Here is a 23,102-nt window from a genome sequence, read left to right on the forward strand (position 1 = left end):
TGAATCTCTTATTAATGTGTCAAGGGCAATTCCCCCCATGCTGGATGTGGATCAGTGTGGCAGCAGTCCTGCTCTATTACCATAATCCACTTAGATGGGAGATTGTGTTTGTAGCGCTGAAGGCAGGCTGCCGTGTGTTCACCAGAATTAGGCGGGTTATTCTCAGCTGATTTCTGAGCATTTTGCATCAGCACTCCTTCTGGAGGCGCACACAGATTAGCAACAGTCTACTACAACCCAGCAACCAGCGTGCACGCTAGCACACACGCACACACACACCCACACACACTCACACTCACACTCAGCCACATACAACAAGCAACATCCTCCAAGGCAAAACATCAAGGCACACTCTACTTCTTCAGTATGAAGATTAACTACTGACTAGCGTTCGGTGAGTCCTATTGCTATCTGTTTGGATATTTTTCTGTATTATTCTATTTTGTTTTACCTGAATAGCAGATGTGAAGCTTCTAGATCTTCTTATATGATTTGCTGAAACTGTTTTATGTTTTGTTTTTGTGTGTGTATGTGTGTGTGTGTGTGGGGGGGGGGGTTTGCAGACATTTATACTGATGTTTAAGAGGAAAATGTTTCTGCATGTAAGTCTTTATTGGTAGATAGTGGCAGTGTGGTAGGAAGTTTTACACATGTAATTTGCACAAATTTCTCCATGGAGATTAAGTAATCAAATAAGAAGATCTCTTAGGGACGTCAGAGGTTTTACATGTCATGGTTCATTTACTCTTTTCACTTTTTCAATGTACTGTAGGGTATTATAAGACATGCACGGACAAAGAGCATTATTCTCAATTGGTATCACTCTCTGAATTCTGTTCAGCATATACTATATTACAAACAAAGTCGAGTTTCGGTATTATTTGGTGATGTGCCCCTTTGTTGTGATTTTGAACTTAAAGAGGCATGTGATTTAAATGAAAGTAATGAGTAAAAGGCTGTAAAAAGTGAAAATGTGTGAAAAAGCAAAACAGACAGTGAGACCAGATGCTCGAAATGTATGTGTTTAATCAGCATGAAAAAAGAGCCACATGAGTAATATCATTTATAGTGTCTTTGAATCAGATCCAAAACCTTATGCTAATCCGTACACACACATACAAAGACACACACACACACTCACAATTAAGACAGACAGCATGTTTCTCCTCCAGCAATTGTGCAGTTTCATTTTCAAGGAAAGCATCTTTCAATCAAGGGTGAAATAGTCTGGGATTGTTGAGAGCTTTTCAAAATTAATCATCCACAAGCGACTAAATAAGATTGAAGAAGTGATTTGTTTACATAGCCTCGAAAGTGCAAAGATCATCTGTTGGTGACTGACTTAACAACATACTTGGATCGTTGTCAGTGGGTTTCAGTTTTGATGAAGCGCAGTGACAATGTCAGGCGTCACACACTGGCTGGTGTCTTGTCCTCCCACCGTCCACTGTCTCAAACTGTGTGTATGGTTGTGAAGCAGCAGCGTGTAATCATTATATCTGATACACCAGTGGTGTGGTTTATACATTCTTTGAAAGCTAGATCTAAGCTTATGGAGACATTCTGTTTATGTATTTATTCATTGACAGTATCTCCCAAATAATACAATCGAACGCTGCCACTGTTAGTCGGGTAACGTCTCATTCAGAGACCGACATATTGATCTAACATGTATCAGTTCCTTTATGCAATTGATTTTTCAAATGACGAGAATGCATGAATGGACATATCCTTGCATTAATCAGTAATCACCTTGTTTTGACAAATTAAGTAATTTGGAAGCATTTACAGTAAATGTGTGGTATTATTTTTAGGTAATCCACATACATCTATTGAACCAAGGGCCTAGTATGTGGTCAGTTATAATGACTGTTATCCAACCTCGGCAGTAATTCATTTCCATTACAGGTACCAGATAGTGGGAATTACTTTTCAGATGACTGGTAGAAAATAATCACTGTTTTGCTTGGTCAGTAATTGTAAATGAATCAGGTGATTTGTGTGTGTCTGTGTAACTGAAACGGTTGTTGAAAATTCCCCCAGCAAAAGCCTTTTATGTCTGCAAGCATAATAACGGGTCTGGTCTTGCATGGTAGGAAGGCAGGTGTTAATGGAGCGTAACACTGGAAATCTCCAGTGGCCACACCACTACCCTCGCTTAAATTGAAATGACCTTTAGATGTCATTGTCCAGAGGTTGTACTGGACAACAACCACAACAAACCAGCAGCTGTCCTGATGTGGGAATAGTGTTATGATTATTATATTTCTTAGTAGATGCCCTTATCCAGGGTGGCTGACAATTGTTACAATATATCACATTATTTTTTACATTCAGATACCCATTTATACAGCTGGAATTTTACTGGAGCCATCTAGGTAAAGTACCAAGCTCAAGGGTACAACAATCGTCCCAAAACTGATCCCACGCCCATTGGCTCAGGAGTTCGGAGTCCACTACTCCACACAGCTTCCCCAAATGCCCCTTTCCCACTTGCACATCCGACACAACCCTAAACCAAGCTGGAACTGAGCCGAGCTAGCCTGGTGCGGGTTGGGTGTTTTTCCAATGGACGACCCGAGCTGAGGTCAATGACGTCACAAGCTCTGGGTCGGGTCGGTTCTGATATGCCAGTGGAAAAGGGTTATGATAGTGCTAGTCCAGCACGCTTGAATGTGTTGGGGGGGATATGAAACAGTCCACGCTCTTCAGTCACATCTCAGCCCTCCTGCACTGTATATACCAGCATATATTTATAGATATTTATCTATTTTTCTCAGGTTAGCCTTTGACTCATATTGAGAAATCAAAGCCCTCAATGCAGCACTCATTTTTTTGCTCAAAGAAACAAATAAAAGTAATTTCTCTGGCACAGGATTATTTTTCCTTTAGTGGAAGCTGAAGATTCTTTCTTTGAGGAAATGGTTAGTTCAATTAAGATCTATTACAGATAATGATAATTTTTTTGAAGTTTTAATGTCATTTCAGCCTCACCAGACTAATCTAAAATAAAAGCTTTCAATTTGCACATGCAGTTTGCAGTAGCCGTTCTGCACGTGACTAATTGGCAAGAGCCTGTTGTTTACAGCTGTGTCTGTGCCCCGGGATCAACTTTCAAAGGTGTAATTGGCAGTGTGAGCTCAGGTACCCCTGGGGCTCTTGGTGACGTGTTTGCATTTCAGGATCATCCAGGTTTATGGAGCCTGTGCTGTGTCTGTTGTGGATATTCACAGCATTAAAAATAGAATACTTTTAATGTTAAGCCATGAATCTAGACTTTCACAGAGCATGGTTCAATTTTAAACAACCAATATCATTTCACAACCTGATTCACATGCTTTTAAAATGGTTCATATTTATCTGGCACATCCTACATGCACCCGAGGGCTGTTCTACGCCATGTGTTTCCAGACGGACAGGGATGAGTTAATAATGTTCTGCTTCCTTTGCCCTGTCGTGGATTTGGTTTTCAAAAGACAAACAACATATCTCTCCTGAATATATTTACAGATTTCAGTGCACAAATGGGCTGTTTAGTTTATCTAAAACAAAACCATATGGTCCTGTTGAAATCTCACAAATCTTTGTTGCTCTAATGTTTGAGTAAAACACAGAGTAACAGTATTTTGCAACTTGTACATGAGGTCCAAAATAATACAAATCTGTAATTTCACAAACAGACCTGCATGCTAAATATCTTAGTATTATCATTTCCCCCCTTGTTATCAGCTAATAGCACACAGTTTCTGTTGTGAAAACCACTGTATGTTGTAGTTGTATGTTTTCTTTGTGTTTGCGAAGCTCAGATTTAATTATATTTCTGGTTTTACTGCAAGGCTCATGTAACTATAAGCATCACTAAGACCAAGAGAAAACAGATGCCTTTCACATTGGTAAGGTTGAATGTGACCTTTCGTTTTTTCCTTAATGAAGTTTAATTAATTATAAACTCTTTACAGCAGGATGTAATGCATAGTCCAAATTACACAAAAGCTTATTGGATCATGAGAAAAACACCTTATCAAGGACAGATAGACTAGGGTTCTGGTTAATGCAGTCTGGCAATGTACCAGCTGAGCGTGTTTAATTAAGAAAACCGAAACTGATCATGTTATTGTCTTCCAAATAAATAGGCAGTGACCTGTATTCAGTGCCCTAGCCTTCCAAATTCATTCCAACATAAACGTACTTGTATTGCTTATGTTCAATTCTCAGGAACCGGAAATCGATACTTCTGTCTTTTCTCCAGGCAGTACAAGTAAGGTTACACACAGGCGGGTGAAAGGAAATTTGTCACTGTTGTATAAGAAAGATGTTCGGCACAGCCATGTATGGCATAGATTATTTCAAATTTAGAAGATCTACTTAAAAAGCTCCTTCACATTTACTTAAATCATTTATTTGTATTGAAACAATCTAGTGCCAGAGCACAATCTACATTCATAGAATTCCAGTCATGTTTTAATGCACTTCACTGAACTTCTCCTGAAACAAATGAGAAATTATTATTCCTCAGGCCATGTTACATTATTTGATGAGACCAGATCACCAACAAGTTTAACCTCAGTCTCCACATTTCGATTTTTTGTTGGGGGGTAGGGGGGTATCTCTCTTCTCTCTTATCTAAATCTTAAAATAAACTCCCATGCTAATTAGCAACTGTGGGGGGGAATATGCACAACACCACAGGGATTATCAAGAGTTATTTTTTGGGGGACAACTTGTCTATGTTGCTGTAATGGCACAGCAAAAAACAACAACAACAAAAAAATAAGGATGTATCCATCATCGTCAGCCACTAAACAGGGATTAATTAAGGTCACTACAGTTTTCCCTGTGGAAGTGGAGCCGGGGGTGGGTGGGCAAAACTGATCCTCAGCATTTTGGGTTTAGGCTGCAGGCAGAACACATTGTATTGGAAAGGACTGAGGAACTGCAGGAAGAAAACATTCAGTCATTGGACTCAATTAAAATCAGAGATGTCCCACGTAGTCTTAGAGCATTAACACCGTGCAATTTGGTGATTAGCATTCTCTCACGCTGGGCAAGTAGATGCAGCAGGTGGATTTTATTGAACAACAATGGCTTGACATGTTTTCTGATTTGTACAGTATGCAGGATCCTATTCAAAGCAGATAAACTGATTGTTTTCAGTACACCCAGTGGACAAGTCAGTTACAGAGAGTCTAGCCCAAGGGATATTTTATTTTCATTTTAATTTCTTTAAGTAATAAGAAATTACAATATTGAAATTCCAGGGGCATTATGGTTTTAAAGATTTTAAGTACAATTCCAGGATTTCATTACCCAGAAATGTTTATGTTCTACCATCCTTTGATGTCGAAGTCATGTCCCTTTAACAATCTTTCCTTTCCTACTCAAGCAATTTTACTTTGCACATATGACCCTATAAATATGTGAAATATAATATATTGAGTATATATGTTTTTACTTAATATTTTTCATCATCATCATCATCAGCCTATATGTATCCATTGCTGGATGAAGCCCTCCTCATATATATTATATATTATTCAGTCTGTTGAACTCAAAAGTACAGCTACATTAATCTTTCTGATAGGTCTGAATCAGCACTCCAGTCAGGTCCTTACTCCTTGGTGTGAAAAATACATCTGAGATTTTTTGCTGCTAAAGAATTAATAAAATTAAACATGTCATGAACAGAATTATTCTCCCCTCGCACCCCTCCGTCTGCCCTAATTATCTCGGAGCTGCTTTCAGTCGAATGGAATTGCAGAATAATGTGCCGCACAATGTGTGATGAATAACTGTGGAATTGAGTCATAATAGATAATTTGGAATTTATTTTACTCATCTCTGAGTCCTATGTGGAAGATGAAAAATCTACACCATGGGCTCCATTCATCAACCTTTCATCATGCACTAGATTTGTTTTTCGACAGGCTTAAACATGAATGCCTTTAGCAACCATTCTTGACAGTGTTTCACCTCGTGCCTCCAGCTTCCAACACCTTTCCAAGATTATATTTTGTTGAAGGCAGTGAAGACCATTACTTGTGCTTCTTGTGTGCACAAAAGTGATGCCTGAAAACTGCCAACATAAGTTATAATATGGTAATATGGCCCTATAAAATTGGGGAACCTCAGACTGCCCATGAATTGGAAATTAAGATAACTCTTTTCAATAATGGGCATCAATTCTTAATGAATGAATGTCTGAATCTCACAGGAATGACATACGAATGCCTCCTGCACTTCCACTGAGTTCTGATGTTGATCACATGCATAAGCCCTAACCCCAAACCTAGTCTGCATCACTCTCCCTAACCCTAACCCTAACCTTGTTATTAATGTGATTAACAGTAGAATTTGGATGGCAAAATGGCAACCAAATGGCAACCTGGTATTCTGTTGGCAAGTATATCGATTTTTTGAGGAAAGAGGCAGAAAGGAATGTAATTTCTGTCACTTTATTTCTCTAGAGTAACACTTTGGTTATGGAAAACTCAAAAAACTAGATTCTGGATCCAAGAGGGTGTGTCCTGAGGATCATTCTTTATTCTGCACATAAAAATGATTAAACCTTTTTCATAACCCTGCCTTGATATTGTTTTCCACTGATGCTCATTTGCCACTCATTTATATTAATGAGGGAGCATATTCGAGACTTGAGCCCTTCGTTAATGTCACATTGGTGGAACTTTGTAGTTAACAGGAGATAGGAAAACCATGCTAATAACATAATACGATCCCAACAAAGACGGACGGATTCCTTTAAGTGTTATTGTCACCATACTTCATCCTAGCTACAATCATGAACCATTGTCTGATCCCTGAACAATGAGGAAGTGTGGCTCCATTTATTTTTTAACAGCTTGGACATTTGTATAAATGTCTTCAGTTGGTAATAGGACATGTTTAGGTTAACATGAGACAGTTTTAACTGCCTACCGTCAAACTTAAATTGAAACTGTTGCATAATAGGGCATAAACTTGGCAAATGAATAAAACCACTTGAGGAGGAGGATCCCATTGGTTTGTAGGATCCCCTTATTCACTTTCAATAATTAATTACCTTAGAATGGGATCAATCTCTACCAGCTGCATCCTTGAAGAACTGGTCTTCTGTTTAGTTGGACATCCTGATGTCTTTTGTGATTTGGTATTTTGAAGGCCATGAGATTAATGAAAGTCATAGAGACCTGGGGCAAGGCTCTCAGCATTTACCTTGTACTAATTAATTTTTCTCATTTTGCAGTACTGTACAATCTAAATGGATTCTCAGTCTGGAATTACACTAAATCGCCTTATTGCTAGGATTCCAATGCAATTCGTCATCTATTGACCAAATGACGAACATAAATACCTTGGGCTATGATTAAATAGTTGTCTAGGAAGCTTGGAAATGGAATGCAGATTTTGTGAACAGATCAGTCAATCCATGCCAATATGTCAACAGTCAGTAGAATCCAGTTTGGTATTACTGCCTGCCTTTTAGCCACTTCATCCTGCATGGATTTACAGACCTGATATGTAACTTCTCTACATCTGACCTCCTCTTCATCACCTTCCTCTATTGATCTTTCTGTTTCCATTTCCCTTTCCACTGCCCGCTCCCCCCACCTCTTCCCCCACTAAGGACCTTGGTGTCAGCCTTGATCCCTGTCTCTCCTAATCTCAACCTACATCTTCACTTAGCAAAGTCTACAGAAGACGTGCTTTGGTCACTTTTTGCTCTAGTCTAGTTCCTGGTCCTATGAATAGTGCAACTGTCTGCCATTCTACATCAAGTGAATGTCCTGCTGCTTTACCTAGGGTAAATTATATCAGTTTATGATGTTATGATCTTAAAATCAGAAGCCTCCACTGGGTTTTATAATAACTACACTGATGTATATTTGTGTTGGGAAAATAATATATTTGAATGTTGTTTTTTGTAAAGCTCAGAGTCTTTACACCGTTTTCATTATTATGGAAAAGGAAAAGGACCCCAGTCAATTCTACAGTGCTAACTCTGTTCTTAAGTTAATATTTGCCATCCCAGCAGTGACCATGTTGCTAACAAATGAAGAAAATGTGATGATGGGAGTCCACTTAGCCCTAGTAATCCTATTAGCTGAGAAGGAGAAGGCACCTTTCTGCCGTGGTTTCTAAAAGGTTGTTTAATGCAACATGGGAGTAGCTGCTTGCTATTGATTTACTCTAATTGATTCCCTAACCTTCAGTGTTTAATGACTTACACTCAGGATTTGTGTAATCTGTTACCAAAAATACTGAAGAATAAAAAACAGATATTGGGTTGCACTGTGACTCATCTGGAAAAAGCATCTATTTGAAGCGTGGAGCGAGTGTTAGTGTTTGAGGTTTCTAAGTCTATTACCTGTAATGGCAAAGTACTGCTGAGAAAGGGTATGATGGGTCGGGCCAGTACAATGGTTTATTAGTAATGGTGCAGTAGTGACTTCAGGTGGACCAGGCGCCAGTGAAACTGCTGGTACTGATAGGAAAGTTAACCCCAAGGACTACTTCCAGGTCAATAGGGAAACAAGAAATAGAGTTCACAAGTGTCACTGAACTTGAGGTATTTTCCAGTTTAAAAAATAAGGAAGCAATTATTTACACAAAGAGTTGTGGGGATCTGGAACAATCAGCCCAACTCATAGCTGAGGCTGAATGAAAGTTTGGGGTCAATTAGCTACTAAAGTCCAAATCTGCCAGATGGGCTGAATGGCCTCCCCAAAATGTGTGTGTGTTCTTCTGTTCTGTCGGGTTCACTTACAATCATATTGAACATAGAAGCAGCTGGAGATTGCCTTTAGTTAATTTAATTTAATTAATTCAGCAAAAAAAGGGAACAGAACTCACCAAATTGGTTGTAAAATAATGTAATTGGACACCACTGTGGCAGACAACCAGACGTACCTGGTTCCTGGTTTCTCAACCATTTGAAAACAAAAACAAAACACAGTCCACATGCTTCAATCCATTTCCATACAATATTGTTTTCTGTAGGAAATTAGGTCAATTTCCAAATACATCACATCAGCAAAATGGCGCATTTAAAGTAAATGCCATAATTTGAACTTTCAAAGAGACAAATCTATAAGAAAGGAAGGAAGAAGAAGAAAAAAAACCTTATCATCAGCAGACATACAGCCCCCTTCACGATTTAGCTGTCACATCAGCACAGATTATTGCTAGAAGCTGTTTATTGTTTTCTATTAAAGCTGTGAAGCCTGGCTGTTTTGAAGGGCTCCAAAGCAGGATAATCCTTATTTATCATCCCTGCCTTGTCACCGTCCTTCTATATCAAGGATGGAAAAATATCCCGAAGCTGTAAATTAATGCTTTCTGATGTGATAAATGGAACACTTTGTTTGACTTACTTTCTATTGTTGGAAAGGCTTTTACATTCAATTTTGAAGGATGCCACGTTTACACAGTCTCTCTCCTGCTCATTGCCCCCATGTGTTATGAGTAGCCCCTCTGTCAGGGGTGTAGCACAGCTGGCAACCCCATGCCCAGGCTCCAGTGATGTGCTGGAGAGGAGTCTCTCAGTAGGGCATGGTTGTACTCCACTGTAACATATAGGACATTTGCCTTCTTTTGCCGCAGTGTGAGGGAGATTTGCCAAGAGCAGAGGATTGTGTGCTGCTGTAGCTTTCCCTTTTGCATAAAACCATATTGGATCAGTTTCCAAATATAGGTGGTGCACATGTGTTTGCCACAGTGAAATATGTAGTTGCCATCCACTAAGATCACATTACAGCGAATGCTCTTACCTTGTAATGCTGTGACTATTTGATAGTTGGGAGTCATCATTGTACTTTCTTTTGAATGCATTTACCTATTTTCTTGTAAACGTGACCTATAACATAGTGCTAGTTAATTTAACTGTATACCTAACTGAAACTTTGTGTTTAGTGCAAATGTCATTAGTGTCACATTTTAAGGGTCATCAAAACAAAAGTAGGGCGTGGGTTTAGACTGAGGTTAGAGGCACTATCAGTGGAGTATTTTTAGCAGTGGTTAGTTTTGTTTACAAGCATTGTTTAAAGTCGCAAGTCCCAAACTATCATATTAAAAGCAATTAATATAAAAGAGGGTAAAACACTCAACACTGTAGGTGATTTAACTAAAATAATGGTGAAATACAGTTCAAACAATTCAGCTTTTAAGGTTGCAGTGTGCAAAAACACAGGATGGGTTATTTTGTATAAAACCAATACACATATTTGTGCAAATGTTTGTTTCAGTATAGTCAAGTTCAATTGTATATGAATATTCAATGTTACATTTTCCATGGGTTTTTGTTGTTGTTCTTTTGACACGATATCATGGAAGAAAATACAGTGCAGGTTTAACAGATAGAAACTGGCGAAACAGCAGCTTCCAAGCTTCTATATAAAGTAGAGGTTAGAAGTAAGAGAAGGTTTGTCACATACTGAAACCCAAGCCGATCATAACACACCACATGGGTAATCATAATTAAAATTGCATGACTTGCAGTATTAAAAGCATTTGGATGGGTGTTCTCAGTATAAAGCTCCAGAAGCCTTTCCCTGAAAGAAATAAAACATCCAACTACCTCACCAGAATTGCTGATCTTTTTCTTTTGTTTGTTGGTTTGAAAAATGAAGTGCAATTAACTACTAGCATCTTAAACACTGCAACGGTAGCACAATTCTCACTGAAAAGTAGCATACACAGTTGTCCGCTTTATTCACTGCACAGAAAGCCCACAGTCTAGTTATCAAGTGGATATTAGTTCAAAACACAGACCAACACTAAACAAATAAAAAGTAATTAGACAGTTAACAACAAAAGAGGAATACAACTGACTCATTGCCTAGGCCAAAGTCTATTATCGTATTCGATAATGTGTCTGTAAAGTTATGTTCCCAGAATAAATACTGGGAAGGAAAGATCTTGAATTACTGCTGTCTCCCATACCTGGATTTTGTTTCGATGGAGTAATGGTAGCTCCATTTTCTGCATTCCCCTGTTCTCTTCAAAGAAATAAACCTACCAAATCATACTTAAATCCCAACCCACTGCCAGCAGCTGACTTGATCCAGGCAAACCCAGAGCAGGTGGCACCCTACCTCAATTCTAATCCATTGCTGGAAGAGATGTCTTTACATTTGTAAATATAGTTATTTTATAAATATAACTGTGTTAATAAATGCAAAAGCATGCTGAATGTACTGTACTGATTTGAAGAAGAGAAAATCCAGGAAAAATGAAACTCCACTGATTCCAAAGCTGTGTATAATTAGAGTCAGTTTATATTGTCTTGGCTTGCATCACATGGCTTGCATGCACGATGTCCAATTCTGCATTACACTGTTTGGCTGGAGAGAAAGGACGGGATAGTGAGAAACTTGGCAAGGGCAGCAGAGACTGTGATACATCTCATGATTACACAGCTTCTGTTTGGGGGTTTTAATACCCACATGTGTTTTTCTATCCTTTTTTCATAAACAAGATAGAAAACAACACACATCATTGTAAACTAATCCCCACTTTTCCACAAAGGGGGCACAAGAAAAGGTGGTTTATAATAAATCTAATGAATGCACAGTCCCCCTGATCATGCTAGAACTGCATTTCAGAGCTCAGAGGATCGGTGCAAAGAAAGAGAGTTTTGCTTTTGTGGTAAATAACCGGAAATCACTGAATGCATGAAAATCTATGCATTTGAAAATTTGGAAAGGTAGATCTGTTTTTAACCTTCAACGGTCCTTTAGACGGAACAACTTTCATTATGAGACTTGCTCTGCAAGAACTTTCTGACGTTAATGTGAGTTTCTGAAGACTGCATTGACAGATTTCTAATTACACGGCCACTTTTGCTTCAAAATCCGTGGAGAGGAAGACAAAATATTAGTAACTGGGCAAGAGAACATTTTCATTGCAGAAGTCAAATGCAGTATAGTACTGAATTGACATGTGCTGTGGCAACATTTAACATTCATCACAAAGCTTCTCGTAAAAGGACAAAAAGTGTAATGGCAATTTCATTTCAGTACTTTCTGATTTAATTTAAAATGCCCCCAAACAAAAACAATCAAATTTGCAATTGGAAATAGGGCAGTGCTGTTTTAAAGTTTGCAGTTCTGCTGTATAAATAAGCTTGTATTCTAAACTACTCTAAGAAATCAATTGCCAGTTAGATTCTAATATAAGTATCAAACATTATCTTCATTAAACAAAAGCTATCATGCACCATTAGGTATTATCATTATTTTTGTATGATCAGAGAAGTTACACTGTTTTATACTGCCCTAAACATTCAAGGATGATACATTAATCCTAAAATTGATTTTCCTTGTAATTGTGTGACTCATTTGAAGCACAGTGTAAAACAGAAACTGAAAGCAAACAAATGTGAATCAAAGCATACTCCATCAGATATTTTTTACTTAAGTACCAGTAAATCCCTCCATCGACTCCTTGTTGAAAAGATTGAACCACATAGCTTGATTCATACCATTTCTCAACAAAGACTATTTAAAATGAAGGTTGTTTCATGAGTTAGTTATAGAAAACAAGCAATATCCTCAATGAAGCAACATACAATAAAAAACTGATTCCAAAAAAACAACAACAGTATAGACGAAAATAAAACACCATTCCAGAAGCATAAGACACCCATCCATCCAATAGACCATTTCATTCGTCATTTGATTGCATCTCTTTTTGCCATTGAATCCTTTTGGGAACATTTTCAGTGATACCTTACACAAGGAAAAGGATCTTAACTCCAGATACATTCTACTGGACCTGGGCTTAAAGTCTGGGATGTGTTCCATTGGCTAAATTACTGGTTTAGCATCTGCAAACTAAGATTGCCAAAACACAAGCCCACATCTGAGTAGGGCTTCCCTTCTTAAAGTAAGGATATGTTCACAGGAGGTAGGTAAAGGACAGCAAGCTAACAAGACCAAAAAATGAAATTATTGATACTTTTCTATTTCTACTAGATGTGAATAATTCAAAGATCAAAGATAAATAAGTGTTACATGTTACTGATTACATCAAGTAACAGGAGTACAGATGCATTGGGCATTTGAACTACTTGGCAAGGCGGCTCCAAGATACATATTCCCCTATGGCAATGTTCTGTATTGGGAGAAGGGACTGGTTAACAGCTTGCATGTTTCCTGTTCAACCCCCGCATAAGCAGTACACTCGTGAGCGATATCACTTTGATTGTTCCTGGATTGTGACATGTAGGGTGTTGGCAGGGATGCAAATCAGCCATCAGGAAGCATTAACAATGTGAAGTATTGCTCCACTCTCAAGCAGAACAGTGTGTACATACAATATCCTAGACTGGCACTTGGAAAACAATTCTACACCAAAATCAAGATTTCAGCTAGATGGAAAGCGACTGCATACACAGCTTCAATGATATACATCTTTAGCACTGCAACTGTCTTTAAATCTAATAATAACCCACTACTGACAAATTGTGGCCTGTCACATTTTGACAGTTTCAGTTCAGATTAGTCTCTTATTCTTCAAATTGCAGCACTTTCTTTTCCTTTTACTTCCATTGAACATCTCTATATGGATTTGTTTCGCTGTTGGAGATATGAAAGATAACAGAACGCATTAAGGTTTGGTACAGGAGTCCTAGTCTGGCACAGATGGGGGAGGGGAAACATCAAGGTGGCCATTTTTACAACGAAGAAATCACAACCAGTGTGGTACTGTATACCACTTGCTGTTACAGATTTTAAAATAGCATTAATATTACAGCATCATTTTCAAGGTTTCTTCACAAAAGTAGGGTGTGGGTGTCAACCCCACAACCGAAATATCACCTTGACATCAATTTCAGATGGTCAACAGAATTCCAACACATTTCCAAATGTAAAAATGTTACATAGCAATATTTGACAGATTAGCTGACAGAAATAAGGAACCACCAATGAACTGTTCTGACGAAGAATATGAGCAATCAAACATTTCTCCCTGACTTAAGCCTGGTGTTTATGCACACTAATATCAGGGAAAGCAAATCCATAATTTTCAATCTCTTTAATACTGATTTATGTACCAGTCACTACAAAGGTGATTTTCTTGGTCCATTAGATCAAGATCAGTGTAATAAATATGAGTAAAGCAATCGTTTCTATGCATCCATCACCTTATTCTCACTGACATCCCAGTTGAAATGTCGGGGTCGTCAGGAGCCAATTAACACAGCCCAGTTGATACAACAACCAGTAGGCATGTGAAGTCTTGAAGTTCAGTGTTAAACAAACTAAGCCATTTCATACCATGTTCTTCTTGCTAAATGGCAGAAGCAGAGGGATTGCAAACAGCTCGGGGAAATACTTTAAAAAGCCAGCAGATCAACTGTGTAAAAGCAAGATGGTGCAGATGAGCTTTGAAAAACATGAACAGACAGATGATACAACCATCCCCCTTTTATTTTTCCCCAAGGAGTGAACACACTGTACTTTTTATCATCTTATGGGGGGTTGTGAATGCTTTACATCCAAATTATAGCACATGATAAAGTTCAACTCTTGGTGTATTGTCAGTATAAACAGTGGGGAAGCTGTGTAGGGTTTGTGTTTGTGTTTGCCTCCTCGTTCTCAGGTGGTGCCTGAACTGCTTTTAAACCTGTTGAAGTCTGATAGAATATAAAATATGGATCAATAGATATCTTCTTTCATGGATAAGTTCATGGAGCCATTTTATAGTGAGGTTCTTCTCATGTCAAAGTAGGGATTTCAATCAGTCTAAAAAGTTTTATATATATATATAAGACAGCACTAAATGGTCTCTGACATCAACTGCCTTTTAACTTTGGGGCATATTCTGATTTATTTTGACGAGGTTCAAAACTATTTTATTTGTTGACATAGTTTCAAGGTCTTGGTTTGTGTTTTCTGGGCTGTTTGCTCTGGAGTCTCACTACACAATCAGAACGAATGAGCCATGAGGCAAAGCGTCTACTGTCAGACGCCCACTCGCACAGCTCCAGCCTTTTCTCTTTTCTTATTCTTTTCTCTTTTTTTGTCTTTCTCTTTCAACAAGCTGTTCCTGGCAATGTAGTATACACTTCTTCAATATGAAAGAATTTTCTCTTAACAAAATGTAATAACATTACATTTAAAAAAGTTACATATACACCGACCAGCCATAACATTATGACCACCTGCCTAATATTGTGTAGGTCCCCCTTTTGCTGTCAAAACAGCCCTGACCCGTCGAGGCATGGACTCCACTAGACCTCTGAAGGTGTGCTGTGGTATCTGGCACCAAGACGTTAGCAGCAGATCCTTTAAGTCCTGTAAGTTGCAAGGTGGGGCCTCCATGGATCGGACTTGTTTGTCCAGCACATCCCACAGATGCTCAATTGGATTGAGATCTGGGGAATTTGGAGGCCAAGTCAACACCTTGAACTCATCATTCATCAGACCAGGCCACCTTCTTCCATTGCTCCGTGGCCCAGTTCTGAGGCTCACGTGCCCATTCTAGGTGCTTTCAGCAGTGGACGGGTCAGCATGGGCACCCTGACTGGTCTGCGGCTATGCAGCCCCATACGCAACAAACTGCGATGCACTGTGTGTTCTGACACGTTTCTATCAGAACCAGCATTAACTTTTTCAGGAATTTGAGCTACAGTAGCTCGTCTGTTGGATCGGACCACACGGGCCAGCCTTCGCTCCCCACGTGCATCAATGAGCCTTGGCCGCCCACGACCCTGTCGCCGGTTCACCGCTTTTCCTTCCTTGGACCACTTTTGATAGGTACTGACCACTGCAAACCAGGAACACCCCACAAGAGCTGCAGTTTTGGAGATGCTCTGACCCAGACAATTTGGTCCTTGTCAAAGTCGCTCAGATCCTTACGCTTGCCTATTTTTCCTGCTTCTAACACATCAACTTTGAGGACAAAATGTTCACTTGTTGCCTAATATATCCCACCCACTGACAGGTGCCATGATAACGAGATTATCAGTGTTATTCACTTCACCTGTCAGTGCTCATAATGTTATGGCTGATCGGTGTATATATATATATGCCAGCAGTCCAGCTGTGCCAATTAATTTTCCTAATTTCCTAATTTTCCTGATGCATATTAATTGAATGCAGTTCTGATCTAAAATCAGACACTTAGATTTTAATGTAGGTATAGTTTCCCAATTGCTTTCTATTTAAAAAAAAATTAAAATGCTTTCAACTTTCAGCAGGTGCCTGTTTTCATTTTTTTTATTGAGATATCCAATGCAGACACACATTAGAAATATGGAAAACAATAACAAGCAAAATTAAAAAAATCTGTCACTTATTCCCATTTGAATTACAACAACGTATTTCTGTTGGAATTAAAATTTTGAGTGAACCAAGGTGAGGTGATACTGGGGTGGTCCTTTGGCTTTGGAAACTGCAGACTGCAGAAGTAAAGTCTCTCTATACATTTATTTCTAAACCTCCAGGCAGTCTGAAATATTTTTGGTATTGATCTGGCATAACCAGGTTAATTATTTCAGTCTGAGGAAAAGGAAATTCAGTCTTGGGTCCAAAGTGACTTGAATAATTTATCCGCAAACCTAAAGTTGAAACAGGCCAGCTTGGATATGCTGCAGGATCCAGAATTACATGAATGCTTATTTGCATTGCATCTTCACACATTCACTTTTAATATTAAAACACCACTGATAGACTCTGGAGCATTCTCAGATTTTTGTGTCATGATTCAAATTCATTTTCACCCAAACCACTAAAGTACTTGTTATTTTCTTGTTTTTACTGAGGGAGATAGAGATTTTGCCTACAAAATTCACACTTTAACAACATATGTTAACTACTCTAAAAGAACGTAGTTCAACCCAATGGACTGAGGGTCTTTACCAACTCTGGAATTGATGTGGTGGGGGGTGGGGAGGTCACTTTCTTTTAGTAATACTGACACTTTCATTTAAGATGACTTCTATAAATACATAACAAACCCTGCAAATTTTCTTTCTTTAGATATTATTTCCAAATGCAAAAATGCATAATTTAAGTATGTTTTAAAGATAAATACTTTTTCATCTGCATGGTTTTAAAACTTTATAAAATTTATATGAAGATTGTTGGTGGGAGGGTCTATTTTATACTATCATCAACAACAAGCCCCAGGCTTGTTTTCCAGTCCGCACTGCTCGGACTGCCTGAGGCATCGACAATCTTCTGAAAGAGCTGCCTTACACTGCTTTTGTAGTATCTACCACTGGGACACTGCTGTTGAGAAATATTTTGATGTTGCAAGTGAGAAGAATACGAATGTACTTCTTGTACCACGGCAAACAAGCAATATATAAATGTATCCAAGAAGATTTTGTTCAATGGTTAGAAAACGTGTTAGATATCTTTGATTGTAATCTTTAGCCGCCCCCCCCCCCCAAAAAAACAAAAAAAAGACAACACCATACTTTTGCATTTGTGTTGTATGTAGTCTGGCATTTAAAAGCAAACAAACAAACTGAGTAAGGTCTCCCACCCTGACTCTATAAATGGGTAATTCCACTTTGAGTAGTCATTTACTAGCTAAACTTCTTGTACACACCATCTGAGATAACTGACACAATTCCTAACAAACCATGTCTGAATGATCCAAACAATTTGATTGCAGGAATATATTGGGCTGCCACTTTAATGTTACCATGTCTCACCAAATGACTACATTGCCTGTGACTTTCAACAGTATTTTTACATCAGGTATGTATATATTTGATAATGTTAAAGTTGCCCTTAATCTTGTGTGAAAACATAAAAGAAAATGTGTTTTGTTTTCATTTGCTTGTCTCACCCTATCCTGTTGTGTCCAGTTCCTTAGTTCAATAAAATAATCAGGATGATTTCAAGGTATTTTGTCTCTTATGCAGTTCATGTTTACATGCAATGCCTTCCATTCCTATTCACATAATTTAGTTTTTCAAATAGTGCAAACAGACTGTTAAAACCACTACATGAGGTTTGAATTGGGAAAGAAAATGTTTGGTAGAAACAAACCCCGTATGTCATTAATGTATAAATATACTGCAGCCCTGTGTTAACTGCAGGTGTAGTATCTTGCCCAAAAAAGTGTATGAATGCAGTTACAGATGGCTGTATAGCGGTGTACCTTGGTTTAGATACATTACGGTATAGATACCGTTCTTGTTGTGCTGCACCTTTATTAACGTAATTACGGTATACATGGTATATGACCTTTCTGTGACATGAGCCCTGCTGGTCCTTTGGAAATTATATATATATATATATCGATATAAGTTTCTCCTTGCATTGCTAGATTTTAGTTTAAAACATGTTCAGGTTTGTTACATTACGTCATTTGAAAACAAATTATTCAGATACACAAAGTGAGTCATAAATCAAACAAAGCACCTGTTCCCTGACTGCCCCGCCCCTTGAATTGTGATGACAGCAGTAGATCCGTTTGGCTTAATGATTGTAGTACTAAAAACAGAGAGAACAAAAGAAACAACAAGTTATTATAATGATTAGGAGACCAAAGCGGGATGGAGGAGCCCGTAACTTCTGAACATTAATATTACAATTCCAATAAACTGGTGAGTTGTGTATTATTATTATTATTATTATTATTATTATTATTATTATTATTTTTATTGTGGTTGTGGTTATGATGATTAATATTCGTGTTATTGTTAATCAAAATAGTTTCATAGTGCAATACTAATACTATAGTTCTTCAACTAAGTTCCAACCCTCCTCCCAGGGACTTAATTGGTCTCATTAACTGGATGAATGAAATACTCCCCTAATGTCTGAAAATGATGTTCCAGGTAGTGTGCCTTGAAATAATGGAATAATTGAAGCCATCATACTTTAAAAGACCTTTACATAACATGATATGAATAAAACTGAACTAATAAGTAGCTTCACAATTCAGAGCCCCGGCTGCAGGAACTGGCTTCACACTCCTGTTGTTCCAGCAAATGGGACAAAACTCACACCTTTTTTGTATGGAGATGCACAATGAAAACACTGAAGAGGTGGATAAAATAATCCAGGCTCTCGTCAAACAATTATAACCTGCAACGTAGCATTATTCTCATCATCTGTCGATTATTAATTGATGCTGCAAACACGCTGCTTTTCTGTGTGCGTAGGAAGCAGCAGTCGGAGTGTGAGTAATGTGAGCAGAGGATATTTGCATGCATTATTAACTTCATAACAAACAAAAGAAGTTGTCACATTAACTGTGGAATACATAGAGAAATAAAAACATTAAAAACAGACAATGTGTTTAAGAAGACTGCGAGATTTAAAATGACAGGAGAAAGCTGTGAGTATAATTTATGGCTGAATTCAACCTTCAACCTGAATGTGTTGCTCAACTGCCTGAAAGGTTTATGCCAACTTGCCCTTGAAATGTACTGATGTGCCAAAAATAGCCCTTTCCCTACTAAATGTCCTGTTTACAGCATTAATAGTAGATGCCTTCTTGCAATATTTACTATGTACAAAAAATATGTAACATTATTGCTTTCCTAATGCGTCAGGTGTGGACATTTCATGTACAGTGGCAGTATATGAGCATACTGTGAATAAATCCGAAGTATAATCCAGAGCTTTCCAATGACTTGAAAGCCACAAATAAGAAATTAAATGAATCCTAATCATCAAGTAATTAGTAAACAGAGTAAAAACGACAAGCAAATATTTCATTAAAAAAAATGCAATTGTGTGTAGTATGAATTAGACAATCCTAGAAATTGTTGATCTCTCTTTCCAGTAACAGCACACTTCAAAAAGACTGTATTTGGAGATTGCAAGAATACTATTGATTCAGCTGGGAGAGAGAGAGAGAGACTCCAGATGTTTGTTTCTTTTCTCCCTATCTGTCTTCCCTTAGATGTGTAATTAAAGTGGTTAATTACAATGCTTTGAATAGGAGGGGGGCATTTAGACAATGACACAAGTTCAGTTAGCTATTAGACTGCCAGAGAGTAAAAATAAATCTTATTTCCCAATATTAGGATTCCAGCTATTAATTTTCACAAATATTGAACTACAAGGGTCAAAATGAAAATGCCTTAAGCCTCCATTCAGAATTCTCCTTTTATAACTGCATTATGTGTACAGGGGATGGTAAAGTCCAATATTAAGGACTTTAGAAAGCATCCTTAAAACACATAGTTGATTTTTTACAGAGGTTCTTAACCCCCCGCTTTAGCAGCTATTTTCCCCACCATGTTATCCAGCTATCAAACAGGACAACAACACAACAAAACAGTCTTCAATTCCCTCTGTAGGCACCATAACCAATCCTGTTGAAGTATAAGAAGATGACAACATTGTCTGTATTCATTTACAGGGTTGGAAGAGGATTTAATGAAATATTGGTAATAATAACAGTTGCAGTCAACATAGAATGATTCAGGAAGTTGACTTTAAATACTTTCCTCAGCAGTGCAGTCATGACTAGTATTTCTTGTTGGGTAAAAAGGGCATTACTGTATTGTAGACTAAACTGTATGATGAATGGTTAACTCTGGTAACAAGGAGAGAATGACAATTGGGCAGCAAGAAACTGACAATAACTGCAGTCCTGCACTGTAGCCATAGATAAGGAGTATTATTAGCCCAGTGAGACCCCTTCTTCTCGTCTCTTTCAGGTTAAGCCCTTTTTTTTAATTCTCCCCCCGTATATATGTATGTATCCCAGTTTGGCACATTGAAGTACAGAATGCTCTTAGAGATTCCTCTTGCAGATGTTTCTGACAATGTGTTTGGGTGAGTTGCTGCTTTCACAATGTCATGCTGGAGAGTCCAGCAAACCAGAGGAGCTTTTCCAGATCTGCAGGGACACACGCACCCGGGGACACAAATGGAAATTGGGCTTCAAGGCATTCAAGACAGAAAACAGAAGACACGTCTTCACACAGAGAGTTGTCACAATCTGAACAAACTCCCCAGCAATGTGGTAGAAGCTGAAAATGTGGGAACATTTAAAAACAGACTGGATAGGATCCTTGAATCACTCAGTTATTAATGGACACCAAATGAGCACGATGTGTCGAATGGCCTCCTCTCGTTTGTAAACTTTCTTACGTTCTTAATGCATCAGAAGATTCGACTCCAACAGCCAAAAAGATAGAAAGCTGCCTGAGTCAGCGCTGACACTCGAGAACGGTCTACCTATTTTAAATCCTGCCTCAGAACAACACTTGGGTGAAAACAATATCTGTGATCCACTGATAACTTTGTCCAAAAGCTTACAGTCTGTAGGGAATCACTAACGTGGCTTAAGTCAAATTAGAATGAGGATCAAGTTTATCAACTAGAACCTAAAATAATGGGTATCAAAGAGCCTGGACTCCCCAGCATGGATTGCTAAGAGACAAACTGATCATAACACAGTTAAAGACTTATCTTCTTTTAAGCAGGCTGGGATTTGACACCACTACAATACGCTTTTGACAATCTGTGCAATTAAGGGACTCATTAAGATATGAAAATAAGGAACAACTGGCAGTTTACCCAGCTCTTGCAGTATAGAATCTGTTATCAGCATATTTTCAAGCATGCTGCGAACCACATGAATATATACAATTCAATATGGCGTGTTTTTAGGGGAAAGAGCGCTGGGGGAAATGTCCAATTGGTAATGCAGTCGCCAAAACGAAACAATATTCTAAATCAGGTCTTGCTAGAAAATGTTATCTTTTAAACAGGACTTTCCTTCATCTTAAATTCTTTGTTCTTCCAGCAAAGCATTTTGTTTCCCCACATTTTCTAAATGAAGATGGATCAGCATTAAAAAACGTTCTCTCCTTTTTTGTAAGGTAGTTTTTCATTTACCCTTTTGAGATTCATATTGATAATGTGCCTTCCTGCTACCTGCATGCAGTATGTCATGCGTCATATCTGTCAAAATAAATGTAATAACTACAGGCACTGGACTGAAATCCCAAACTGTTGTTCTAAGATTGGTACATACTTTTTCATTTGTGCTCTTTTTGTGTTGCTTCTTCTAATGCCTGACTTGGAAATTCAAAGAAAATTAGAAATGCAAACATCGTGGGGTGTGTCTTACCTGTCACTTAAAACTGATGCCAGTGAACTGAAGGGATTCGTAACCCATTTTTTACATGGGCTATGTGACCAATATTGCTCATCTACTTGAGGGTTAATGGTGGTTCCCTTTGTGCAGTTGCTTCCTAAAGCACAATGGAAGTTGAAGATTAAGTGTTGAGGTCACATGGATTAAACCATTAGTGCAGCCTAAGGACTGGTGAATTCACACGATCGTTTCTAACGTGCTCTTTAAGGCTCTTCCCAAAACAGCAGCAATGAGTCACGGATTATATTATTAGACTTCAAGAAGATGCTGACTGTATAGAGAGGGGAAAAGAAACACACAAGAAAACGATCAAGCTGCACAACTTCTTAAAGAGTTCTTAAAGAGGCACAGTTGGTTCCTTGAAAGCGGAGTACTGTACCCCCCCACCTCCCACCCAAGTATGATAAACAGCCCCTCACACACACTCTCGGGTCTTACACTTCAGCTTAATGTTCTCAAGGGGCAAAAGAAATAGCCATACAATAATTGAAGTTGACAGTGCAGAAAATCGATCTTTGCAAAACGTCAAGGGCACAGCGCATTTCAACAGTTCGGTCGAGAGTCGAGCTGCCATTATGGATGAGGTGCCTGTGTGAGTGACATTTTAGTCATCAGTTCTGTGTTTGCCTAACAACAAAATATGCTTTTTTTTTTTTAAATAACACACTTCTTGCGTTGTTATGGCTATGTTCAGCCTTGACAGATGATCGTATCTCCTTTTCACCTATTGTAGAGGAGTCACGGTGGCATTTTATTCGCTCAGCAAGGAACACCAACACTGAAACATTTATCATTTCAAACTTCATAAGCAGCCTTCACTGCAAGGCTTCAAGGATTCATAAGAACCAACCAATATTATTCTGTTTGCCAGGCTTTGAAAATATAAAAACCATACCTATCCTCAATCCCTTGAATTAAACCCACATGATGAACTGATTCAACTCAACTCCTTTTTAACAGCTTAGAAATGTATTAAATACACTTTTCTATACATTTCAATCAGTTGACTAATTTGTGTTATT

General features: G+C 38.3%; 1 protein-coding gene across 3 annotated transcripts in view; it reads left to right on the forward strand.

Annotated features, from left to right (window-relative positions):
- Nucleotides 1-277: 277 nt before the first annotated feature.
- The window catches only part of sphkap (SPHK1 interactor, AKAP domain containing), an 89,995-nt gene continuing 67,170 nt past the window's right edge, over nucleotides 278-23,102 (forward strand). For 2 of the 3 annotated variants that reach the window (XM_066709662.1, XM_066709666.1), the window contains exon 1: nucleotides 18,422-18,562. The gene's annotated coding sequence lies outside the window, so the exon portion shown is untranslated. Of the gene's footprint in view, nucleotides 395-18,421; nucleotides 18,563-23,102 lie in introns of those variants that run through there. The other variant, XM_066709664.1, reaches the window with a different exon arrangement.

The sequence above is a fragment of the Amia ocellicauda genome, chromosome 7 (genome assembly GCF_036373705.1).
Source record: "Amia ocellicauda isolate fAmiCal2 chromosome 7, fAmiCal2.hap1, whole genome shotgun sequence".
NCBI lineage: Eukaryota > Metazoa > Chordata > Actinopteri > Amiiformes > Amiidae > Amia > Amia ocellicauda.